This window comes from Lolium perenne, chromosome 5 (assembly GCF_019359855.2).
Source record: "Lolium perenne isolate Kyuss_39 chromosome 5, Kyuss_2.0, whole genome shotgun sequence".
Lineage (NCBI taxonomy): Eukaryota > Viridiplantae > Streptophyta > Magnoliopsida > Poales > Poaceae > Lolium > Lolium perenne.
Window position 1 is genome coordinate 165,431,379 of NC_067248.2, and position 12,739 is coordinate 165,444,117.

The following is a 12,739-nucleotide window of genomic DNA, read 5'->3' on the forward strand; positions in this document are numbered from 1 at the left end:
TATACTAGATGACCCGTTGCGCTATCGCGCAAATGGCAAAATCAAATCAAAATTTAAACCATAAGTTTAGCTGATTTTAGTATAAACTTCTCCCTACACCATCCCCCCAATTCGACGCCTCAGTTCCACTCCTCCTACATCCTCGCTCTTCCTCTTCCAACCCCTTATGCAACAATTCCAATTAACCCGAGCGAGGCAACAAACAAATACAAACAAAGAACAATACAATTAATTGTACCGCAGTTCAGCAGAACAACTTAAGCCCCCATATTTCTGTAGGTAAGCACGTGCCAGTGGAAAAATCGAGGGCTAGTACCTACAGGTCTTATCCATTGTGTTATATGACCTTAGTTCTAAGGAAACATTTGTTTCCATAGACCACTCTATTCGATTCATATGAAGTGTCGACCAGAGTTTGTACAAAGCTGGAGTGAATCAGCGATATCTACTACTGATCATAGTAACTATTTTGAAGGTACATTGTTTACATGAATGGCAAGGAAATACCCATAAATAATGTAAATTTTAAGCAGCAATAATACTATATTGGAAGTAAAGTGACAATAATGTCATCATAAAGCTCTACTGCAACAGTATACCAGATTACAATGAACCAAGCAATAGAGATGTCTTAGATTAGTAGTAAGCTACACGGTAAAACAATTTCAGGTAATCGGCCGCTTCATCTTCTGCCAGGCTGTCCACAGAGCGACATCATCACCACCCTTCCAATAGAAATTCAGAACATATCATGATTGCAAAACAACATCAGAAGTGGTCATCTAGTTTAACTACAAAAAAGGATACTTTCAATGCCCCCAATCTTTATTTTCTTGTACTCAAAACAAGAACCAATATCGTAGGTAACATGGTTATACCAATCAGCAAAATTATGCATGGCGAGACATGATTTCAAGATTCATTAACTACTATCCTAGTGATACCAGCAATCATTAATTCATAAAGTAATAGAGATTATCAGCTCCATCAATATCTCAACCTACCTGGGCATTTAGCTGCCACTGGCTAGCTGATTTAAGCTCTAATTTTACAAAAAAATGGAGGATTATATGCAAGTAAATGCAGGATTCCTCAACATGGCGAATCACACGCTGTACACTTGGAGGGTAACTTGGAGGGGAACTGCGCCTTGCTTAGAGTTCCACAACTATGAAATAAAACATGCTTGGGTCATCATTATCTTTGTCAAATCCATTAACATAACAAAGCATAGCACATCAGATAAATTATAATCCTCACAGCACTGCTACTATGAATTTTCTACAGGGAACAGAATCAACTATGGATGTGAGTGTGAAACTCACCGAAAATCACATGGTGTACTGTGTTGTGAATGAGTGTAAATCAAACGGTGAAGTAGACAAATAAAGGTGCTTTATCTATGGAAAATACAACATGTGTGTATCATAAATACAAGTGCTGCAAAGGTAAATATACATGCATCTATTTCTGTAGTATTTCAAACAGTGCCAGATAATTTAAGCATCTCCTCAATTAAATGACAGAAAGAAACAAGTACACTAATTTATCATTTTCCTTTGTAGAACTACACAACATGAAGAACAAGAAAGCTGAGGTGTTATACAGCACACTACCCAACATGAAGAAAATAGAAATTTTTGTAATGCCACCATACCACATCCATGGCAGCTGGCCAAATGCATTCCAAACAAGATGCATACTGGTTCCCCTTGCTCTCGCAGGCTCTTATGTGTTTTCTGGTCTGAAAAATCTTTCATAACAACATTCGTTTTGTCTACTAAAATCTGTACGCTGGAAAAATTATCTAATGCCGCGGAGGTACTGGTCATCGGCGAACACAAAGTTGGCCGACGCGTATAACACATGCAGAGATTGAGTATCCTAGGAAACCTCTATCGAGTGAAAAAACGGTAGATTAAATACCTTGGCATAATCAGTCATACACAATCAAGAACTGACACCACCTACCTGAATGACCCTTGTAATGTAGTACTACGTCGCATTCAGGTCTTAAAAGGATGTGATAAAGGTGGCTTGTGGAGCTAGATGCAACCCCGTAATCATGTTGAAAGCCCCACTCACTGATTCCAGCTCTGATTATTGCAGTGCAGGCACACCTATAAACATAATTAAATTGTGATATATTGACAAAGCAAATACCATGTGCTCTTGTTGTTGCCAAACTGGGTTGCAGGCACACTGAAAAGCTGAGTACTTGATGTTCATGAGTAAAAAAGAACATATTATTTGTATCTGTATTAAGCCAACTACACCACATGTTACATCCTAAAAGCAACAAATTAGCTGGCATGCCAAGTGGTGTGCACTTGGTGTACACTGCTGGACCTGTTTGACAATAAGAGCTCTGCAATAGTGGTTCATGCATACATAGTAGAGTGTAAATATTCTTTTCTTAATGAGATTGGATGTGCAGGGACTCATATACAACTTATGGCATAAATTAAACTTCTTGCACATCATCAAGGAAAATGAAGCATAAAAAACTATAAACTGAAATAAGAAGTAAATAACGGACAAGCAGCTACTCGCCTACTCGAGAACACACTAAAATTTAGATTAAACACTTGTTACCCAAATCATCAAGCCCAGAGAGTAATATATTTTTCTGAAGAAATTCAGAATAGAAAAGAAGAGCCTGAGACATACCAGGCTTGGCTTTCAAATAAGCGTAACATCAATTGGCCACTTGCACAAAAATATCTTTCAGGACCAATATATGAGAACCAAACTTCAAAAGGTACCCAAATCAATTCCCCAGAAGCGGGATCGACACTACCTGTACAAAAAGCAAAGACATTAACACAATGAAATAACGGTGCTGAAGAAGTATTTTAGGTAGAAAAAACTGCGGCAAAATCACTGCACCTCCTCCCAACACAAGGAAACCTAATGCCCATCCAACGGCCTCCTGTATGCCTCATTTGATGTAAATTTGAATCATTTGAGGCAACCTATCATCATAATGCGCAGAGGCCTATCAAACTATTAGATTTGTAGATAAACAACTATCCATCGTAAAAAAAACCCAGATTATTTAAGCATCACCTCAACTAAAATGACAGCAAGAAACAAGTAAATCAATTGATCATTTTTTAATCTTATAGCGTGCAGGGAAGAAACTTCCCGTGAACACTTCTAAATAGGTAGTACGAAGTTAAAGGGCATCATCTGCAATCAGACCAAACAAATCTATGGCATAACTAAACAAGAACATGATTTCAGTTCAATGCCTTCCCGATTACGATTTCATTCGGCACAGCTTTGAATGATCTTGTATGTGTATGGTCCCTTCTATTTTCATTCCTAATCTTTCCAAATCTGAATTGTATGATTGCTGCAGCATCTTCTCCCAAAAGAATTTAAAACATATAACCTTAAATTATAGGGCAGATTCATATCCTATCATCTTGAGCACATGGACATAGTTCTCACAAAAAGCATATCGACAGCTAATTCACCTCAAAACTGCAAAACTGTTTATATGTTACGACTATATGAATCAAAATCTTAATACAAACAAAGGGGACTGCTAAGATAAGTATTTTTTAAAATGAAATTCAGTTTTTACACAATTCAGGTTCCAATTATATGCCCCTAAAAAAGGTTCCAATTATATGAATCACTTCAAGACAGCTAGTACGTTCACTTCAAATCTTGAAATCAAGACTGCAAAATTTCTGAATTTTTGTATTTTTTCTAAGAGAAGCGAGACAAAATAAAAGAAGTGCTCAACTTTTTGCACAAAAAGACAGAACTTGCCTTTTCTCTTATATCAATAGTCTTTACTAAAGCATCTGATAAAGGGGAGTGCTATATTCAACACACGAATGCTAGTCACCATTCTAACTTAGCTAGAATGAGAAGCACTGACTAATGGTATGAACATACAGCTGCTATCTACGATAATTATCATGGTAAAATATTGCATATTGGATGGCACTTCATCAGTTAGATATGCATTCATATGCTATTGTAAGTTCGTAACTGAAGAAGGGCAAGCAAATCAAATTGAAATCGAAGAAATCAAGTACATAAGTAGCATTCTTTACAGTAAGGATCTATCATTGGTAAGTAATATCAAAACACAGATTTTTTTCTGAATGTAGAATTCAGTTTGAAAGATAAGCTCGTAGCAACTTCAAAACATTGAGTTGGAAGAACATTAGGGGGGGCTAGATGCCAGTTTTTCACTTATTTAGCACCTTGCAGAAAGTGTCTGGTGATATACAATTAGAAGATGTTGGTTCAAGACCGATATTAAATATAGTGCAAAAACACAACAACATGTGTTGTTACCTTCTAGCCTTGACGAAAGAAGAGAATGAGGTCAACCAAAATATTGCCCTGCCAGCTGGATATCTTTTTACTTCATAAGCCAAATGTCATCCATTAGGAAGCTGAAATCTGATTCTATAATTTCAATGCAAGAGTTTCATCGCAGTTCCTTCAGCTAATACTCTACAAAATCATGTAGTAGTAAAACAATAAACGGAAGGGCAAGCGAGCATGCATATTTAGTGAAGCAATTTGGTACTCACACGATAGATGATCCATCTGAAAGTTGGCCTTCTGACAGGTATACAGGGGACTTGCATATATTCTCTGCTGGAAATATATAGGGAAGGCCGGAAGCTTTATGCACATTCTCTGAAATAAGGAGATCACTGGCAGTCATAAACATGAGCCATTCTCCCAAGAATCCTGTATCTCTCTCAGAAAATAAGGAGACCACTGGCAGCAATAAACATTTTAGTCGGACCTGAAGCATTTTAATTGGACCTGAAGCAATAAACGCCATATCTTGCCGACCAATTAACCAACATGATGGTTGATACCCTAGAAAATGGGAATCAAGGTGGAAATAACAAACCCTACGAAAAGAAAAATCAAATTACAAACCTTAGGAGAAGGCAGCAAGGACCCAAATCAATCCTCACAAATTGTATATAGAAAGTGAAAGTAGGAAAATGGGTTGTGGCATCCCGTAGTGTTCCTCACCCAGGCGAGACTATTTATATTTTACCACATCTGGTGCATGATTGGCCTCCTCATACAGAATTTCGTAACTAATAAAAAGAGATAAAAAATTGTATATAAAAAGCAATGGTTACTCAAGCAAAAAAAGGAGAGTGTTGAGTATGCAGCAAAGGTAAGCACCACTGAATCTAAATCATCAATAAGATGGCATACTTAGATTTTACTTCTAGTAAGATGACTACATGGATAAATAGAAAATCCACCAAAAAAACATGCACCTTGGCAGAGAAAGAAATCAGGATTTGACCTTAGTATCTTGGATGGGTGCTCTTATTCATCAACGTACATCAAAGCAGTCCAGAGATCAAATGAAGCCTAAAAATGACAAAAGATAAGCAGAAGCATAAAAACAACTGAGTGAGACATGCGCTGGCGAAAAAGTGACTTGTTGCCTGCATATTGCACAACACTACCTTCCCAAACTTCAAACCAGATCTCCTTGAATTGCTGCTCCATCCCTGAGCTTCCCAGATGATCCACATAAGCTCATCTCAAGAACCAACGCTTTGCAAACCGACAAGCCCTTGTAGTCCTCCACCTTTAGACCAATCTGCTCAGCAGAGAAACAAAAAATTAAAAACCTCAAAAGCACCAGTTGGTAGTTGGGAAGGTTACCACTACACTAACCGCATCAAATCAGCAAGATTACATCACAAATAAAATTGATCTGATTAGAATACACTGAGATTCATAACCACTTGATCTCCATCTCATAAAAATACCACAACAAAGCTGCGATGTGCTCCTATTCTCTCCATCTCCATGCTACTCCACCAGTAGGGTTCATACCCAGCGCAGGCGGAGCGCAGCCAAGCGACCCTTGGAAGCAACACATACCTCACCACCAAAAGGACCCCAAATAAAAGACCATGCGGAATTATATCCATGACAAACATACATCAGATCCATGTATTAAACTTGAATTCAGATAGACACACATCTAGCAGTAGCCCACAACGGCGACAACACACACACACACCTAGTAGAACACATCAGGTCGTGGCTAAAACATAATAAAAATGACAAGCATAATTAGCATCATTCAACAGTGGCTAAAACAAGCAGCATGGCATGGTCAAGAAGTAAACAAGATGAGATCGTTAGGAGCAGAGACAATATAAGAGAACTGAGAAATACCTGAGGGCTTTAGAAACGAAGGATGACCATCAAAATCTGGACATTGTCTGCATCTTGAGATGGAGCATGAAGACCACGAATATTTGAGGTACAATCACCAAATCATTGCTCTAGAAACGAAGGTCGACCATCAAAATCTGGACATTGTCTAGATCTTGAGATGGAGCATGAAGACCACAAATATTTGTGGTACAATCACTAAAGCATAGCATCTGATTTTCTAGCTACGCAAAAAATTAAATGTTTAGAAGATATAGACTAATTATGTTTCACAATAGCGAGCAACATAAACACAAGTTCAGAATAACCATCTGTAGTTCAAAACGTGTGTGCTCAATCATGGCAATATTATTTTAGGCACCTTACAGATAGCATATTAACATTTCAGTACTATACTAAAATCAGCATATCATAACATGGCAGAAAATTGCAACAACATTGAGGTAACTCAAAACGTGTGTGCTCAATCACAAACCTCTCATTTCAAATTGTTTCAGGCCATTTATGTATCCTGGCAACATCTGAACTGACCAGCCTCACCAACAAAATGGACATTGGAACCAGACAATGATTCTGCAACGTGGCATTGGCGAAAACCAGTAGGACCTCAAAGATGAAGAATTTCTAACCAGTTATATCCATACAAGCTCATGGTCGGCGGCTAGGGTCGTGGATGCTGGCGCAGACGAGGCAAGCCGCTGGGCAGAAGATTTGGGATAGGCGAGGAGGCTGGACCCATTAAGAATAATATCCATTCATTTTAGTTATTTGCACCAAATTAGGAATTCAAACCTGAAGTTACATATTTGGTTAGGACATTTCTTCACTTAAGCTTTTAAGAATCAATGTATACATATTTTCCAAATAAGCTAAGAAAAAACTTCATTTTTATAAAGCAAGGATACAATGCAAAAAACTGAAAACATGAAAACCTCGTGCTACAAGCATATCATGCAATTCAAAACATAGGTTTAATTTATCGTTGGCAGTGGCAGCATATATTTAATTATGATGCAAATTATTCTGCTATGACCCACATGCTTATCTATAAGGATTTTCAACAATCCAAGCTAGCCAAATATTCGACAAGTCGGCAAAATCGTTGTGGACAACACAGATTCAACCGTGAAAGTAAAGGCAAACACATATTCACGGAATATAGTGTGCATTGTCCAGAAGGTTTCAGTGGAAGATTGTGCAGTTTAAGTTAGACACCGAAGACAAAAAGCCCCAATCTCGCATGAGATACCTATATAGAAAGAGAAAACCATTTGTATTTTGGGACGGAGGGAGTACCATTCAGAAACCAAAGAGTGTGAAATGACAATTTCCTATATTATCTAAAAAGTAATCCCGTTGAACCAAAACAGTGAGTCGGAAGTTCTTTGAGAGAACTATACCAGAGAGCTTCTTAGTATGAGCTGCTTCAGTCGTTAGTCTGTCTAGGAAAACAAAACATGGACAATATTTTTATTTGAAGCCTGAGATACTGCTTGGTTCAACCTTAGTAGGTCCTGGACTATTAGATAAATTTGTATATATATCATAGAGTTTGTTAACACACTGGTATACACAAGTACTGGTGTAACTATCTGTCAAACTGTGTAATGTGAAAACTATCTGTCGCCCCCATCCCTCGAGTCCGCGCTGGTGCTCAATTTCACACAGGGGAATCTAACAATTTTATGTATTTATAGGAGTATAAGACCCTAAGAAAATTACCAAATTTCTTGCTGCGCAAAAAAACAAAACATGGAAGGAAGTCATCCAATAGAAGAAAAGATAAAGATACTTAATGGTCGCAAACTACTATTTATGGTCCAATTAATCGAGGTTGTTCTTTCACCAAGTCGCATAAATGCTTGGTCGGTAAGAGTGTTGTGATTAATAAGCAGTTCAACGTACAGTAGAAGATAGAGAGAAAACTGAGATAGGGAGAATGGGCATACCTGTAGGCTGCAGCCAACCTTAGAATCAACTAACACTAAATCCTAGCTGCAAAACAAAAATTTGTTCTTTCAAAATTCCAGCCAAAAAAGTCGAGAATACCACAATTACTATAATACACGGCAAGAGACCCAACTCTACCGCTAACACTTTAAATGCTTCAACTATAGAGATGACCTCTTAGTTACCTAGAACCTAACCAATTGGCGATCATGTAAGAATTCCAGAAATAATAATAATAATAACACCTACAGGCGTGTCAACGAATAAATAACTTCCGGTTACTGAATCATTCGTGGACTATCATCCTACTTACCATAAATGTACAAATACATCACACAAATGATTAGGGCCAGAGATCCATGGTATAAAACATCTCTACATGAAAATAAAAGCCTTAAAAAATGTAAGAGAACCACGCAATTGTATTTCCTCTGGTTGAGAAACAATTTTCAGCTCTAATGATAAACAATAGCAGAAGGGGAAAACAGGACTAAAGCTACCATGCCAGACAATAGCATTCAAGCTGTGTCGAACTGTCCCTATCAATATAAGCAGCTACCAATTTTAACCTGAACACCAAATTATATGGAACAGACATCAGTTACAAATTACAAGATGTGGCGAAGGGAAGGAATTCCTACTAAATAAGGAAGTGTTCCTGTATTCAGTTCAGTAAGATATTTTAAGAGGAAAAAGGCATGCATTCAGGCTACATATGACCTAACACAAAGCATGGATTCAGGCTATATATATGACCTAAACACAAACATGATATCATAGCTAAGCATCTCCACCAGATCTAAGCTAGGAACAGAGTGCATTAGGCTTGTCAGAAGGATTTTAAACAAGCTAGCTTAGCTTCACACCCAAGTCACAAAGTATCACTGGCTTCACTGTGGACATGAATGCTCTCACTATATTATGTAGCAGCTCTAACCAAACTTCAGAAAGGCTTGAGTACACTACTCTTATGAATAGAAACCACCCAAGTCACAAAGTATCACTGGCTTCACTGTGGACATGAATGCTCTCACTATATTATGTAGCAGCTCTAACCAAACTTCAGAAAGGCTTGACTACACTACTTTTATGAATAGAAACCATATAAGCAACAAACAAATATGCAGCAAGAATAGATTGACTACACTACTCTTATGTTTTTTTATTAGACTCGTGACTGAAACCCAGTAATAAGTACATAGATCCTCTAAGAGCATTTGACAATAGAGATTGTTGAGGACATACTTACAGAAATGACGATGAGGCAAATGATATAAACAAAAGTGGCATCTAGCACCATGAGTCAGCCCTCTAAATATGGAAACTTCATAACTGGAGTGAACAATTATCCTACAAAAAGAAAACACCAAATCAATTCTAAGGACATTCGCAACTCACAAAATTGAGAAATTAATTAATCACACGCCATATATAGAAAACAACGGTCAGTATGGCAACATTATTAGTTCTTGAAAGGATAAGAGAGTTAAACAATGGAAAATAGGTACCCTATACAATATTTACTTAAAATCTTATTCAACTAATGCAATCCTTATTCAAGCAACATAAATATAGAAGCTATTAGGAAATGCATATTCACACTCAAGATGAAAAATCAAGGGATGGTTATTATATTAGCATTCATAACAAAATAATAAAATAGAGGAAGATTCACCTACATGAGAGATAAGCACTAAATCCTCCTGCACCGATGTTGGTCGTTATCAACAACATCGTAGAAATCTTGGGCCACCCAAACGCAAACCTTCAAAGTAAAACCTCAACATGTGTAAAGCATTCAAGACGTCAAGTAAAGAAAAAACATTAGCAAAGTTGAAACATATGAGGCAATCTAACATCGTAAATCACCGGCCAGGTCCATTAAAGTGCTGCCAACTCATCTTAGCAAAACGAATCACATCCTAGTATTAGAAGGGAAGAAAGTAAACATCTCAGATCAAGAAGAATTCATCTAAAAATCTAGAAATAAAGAGAAAAAGAAGGGGAGGATAGAATCACGTCCTGGGATAAAAAGGGAAGAACAATACCACAAGGTAACATCTCAGATCAAGACGAATCCATCTAAACATCTAGAAATAAAGAGAAAGAAAAGGGGACGATACCTATGGTAGCCATGGAGTTCACGAGTACCAATGGGGATTGCTTTCCCTGTGGCTGAATCTGCTGGACGAATAAGCCTAGCCGCAAAATAAAGTTAGGGAGGAAGAGGAATTAGAAAGAGGAGCCCGGTTGCAAGGACGAAATGAAAAAACTTACCCGCTGCAGCCATCGGCAGTCCACCGCCGCCGTCCACGAGACGACCAGCCGTTCCCGTCTGCTCGCTGCCGCCACAGTCCAGTCCGACCGCCGCCGCCATCAGAGCTCCCGGAGTTCCTCCAGATGCGCCACAAGTTGCTTCCGCTCCTACCGCTCGCCAAGTCCGCCCACCTCTGCCGCCATTGGATTGGGGAAGGAGAAGAGGAGAGGGGACACGAGGTGGAGATTGGGTGAGGAGAGGAGGGCGGCGGATTGGGGACGAGAGGACGCCACTGATTGGGGGAGTGGTTTGGGATATTTTCTCCGATCCAGGGTTTCACCCGCAGTCGCCCCACACAGTAAAAAGAAGACGAAGAAAGACGACATAAGCGGGCACCTGCGCTGTCTCCATTCGTCGGCCCCACGCGTGCCTGGTCCCACTCGGCATAGACATATCCAGAGGAGCAACAAGTGAAAAAAGAAATGACAACATCCAATGGGTGTAATGAAAAGCGGGGGTGAAACCACACTGTAGCTGGCGAATTTAACGGACCAGATGAATGTGCCCCGGCAAGGCCCCTGGCTGGCCGAGTAGCGTTGCATCCTTTATAGGAAGAATGCAACAGGCAATATCCAGCTGTACCCAGTAGCCCATGACTTAACAATGCATGCTAATACATTAGCAAAACTCATTTATATTTAATTATACATTCATACACCACATATATACATGTATCTCAATATAGATTCACTTGCTAGCTATACAGATGAGATATGTGCAAAAATAGTGCCTCTAGCATTGATGTGCTACCTTCACTCAGCCTGACCTCCATTTTTTCCTCAAGCCCCGCCAGTAGAGCGATTTCATATGCCTGCATTCTCACTAGCCCTAATCCAGATACAACACTCCACATCGCAAAAAATTGGCACATGATGGCAAACTGCACACACAAAATCATTGGATTTAGAACATAAATAGGTAAGTTAAAATCAAATAAATGCAAGTTTAAATGATGTGTTGCTCTTACTCATAAGTGATTGTGCAAAGTCAGTCTGTCCAATTTTTATTAAGTGTCACCAAAATATCATCCTATAATAAAAGATAGCTCGACTTAAATACATGAAACATATACAAAAAGTAGTAATGTATAGATCTATCTAGATTACACAATACAACATATAGATCAAACTAAAGATCTACATAGCTTACACAATAAAACATATATGCTGTGTTTGGATGTATGGAATTGGGTTTGGAATCGTTGAATCTGGAATTCGTGAGCAGTTTCCACCATTTGGATAGGCCTTAGAATCACAGCCTGGAAACCGAGCTTAAATTCCACGGGCCGAATCGGTATGTGTTAGAGAATCTCTAACAGAGCCCATATAAATTGGAACCGAAAAACACGAGTTCGGTGCACCGAACTCGTGTTTACGGGCCGGAAAATGGCAGGCGCAGAACAGAGCCCGTAACGAAAACTGAAAAACAGAATATTCTGTTTTTCAGTTTGGGTTTACGGGCTCTATTCTGCGCCTCGGGCTTCCGAACCCGTAAAAACAAGGTTTATGAAATTGATTTGCATATGATCGATCAAAGCTGAACGTTTAAAACACAAACAAATCATGCATAGTTCATAGTGCAGACATCAAATGACACAACCAAATGACACAGTTCATAGTTCACCATCAGATCTAACCGCCGGCATCAAACATAGGCAGTACCGCCATCAGCACCATCGGCAGTACCTGCAGGAGTCACATCGGCACCACCTCCTGGATGCACATCGGCAGCAGCAGTTGCCTCTTGACGAGCAGCTCTTCGCCTCGCCGTGATCTCCGCCGAGGTCTCCTTCCACCACTCCAGCTGAAGCTCATTCATTTCCTTCGTGTTCATCATCAAGATTGCCCTCTCTTCGGCCAATAGTAGCTTCGTTGCTTTGGCCTTCTTCACATCGATCCTCATCTCCTCCAACTTGGCTTTGTTCTTTGCTTCCTCTCGGCTGGCCTCAAGCTTTGCAAGGCTCACCTCCTTCTTCGTCTCGATGATGACACGCTTGGTCTCCAAAGTCTTTGTCGCTATCACCTCCTTCGACTTCATCATTTGATCAAACTTGTCCCTCAACAATGCAGCCTCCCCCTCGAGCCTCATCCTTTCCTTCGCTTTCTTGTTCCCCTCTGGCTTGTCGGCGTTCCTGCCATCCTTCTCGTCCTCGGTGTCGTCGAGCGCAACCATCGCAGCCTTCTTCAGAGCGACCTCTTCATCCCTCAACTTCCACTTGGGAAGGTGTTGGAGCACATCAAAACAATGACGCATGGTGAAGCTCTTGCCCTTGCT

General features: G+C 39.4%; 1 long non-coding RNA gene across 12 annotated transcripts; it reads right to left on the reverse strand.

Moving 5' to 3' along the window:
* Window positions 1-431: 431 nt before the first annotated feature.
* Window positions 432-10,848, reverse strand: LOC127300504 (uncharacterized). Of its 12 annotated transcripts, none has more exons than XR_011745214.1 (17): window positions 10,426-10,847; window positions 10,272-10,346; window positions 10,006-10,070; window positions 9,828-9,913; window positions 9,398-9,498; window positions 8,148-8,193; window positions 6,674-6,990; window positions 6,199-6,308; window positions 5,475-5,611; window positions 5,309-5,376; window positions 4,784-4,895; window positions 4,563-4,688; window positions 4,321-4,368; window positions 2,890-2,975; window positions 2,671-2,800; window positions 1,972-2,120; window positions 432-725 (listed from the first exon to the last, which is right to left on the reverse strand). It is a non-coding gene; the product is annotated as an uncharacterized lncRNA (long non-coding RNA). The 12 variants fall into 12 exon arrangements; XR_011745215.1 differs by having other exon boundaries at window positions 432-1,168; XR_011745212.1 differs by adding an exon at window positions 5,023-5,090 and having other exon boundaries at window positions 432-2,120.
* Window positions 10,849-12,739: the final 1,891 nt, after the last annotated feature.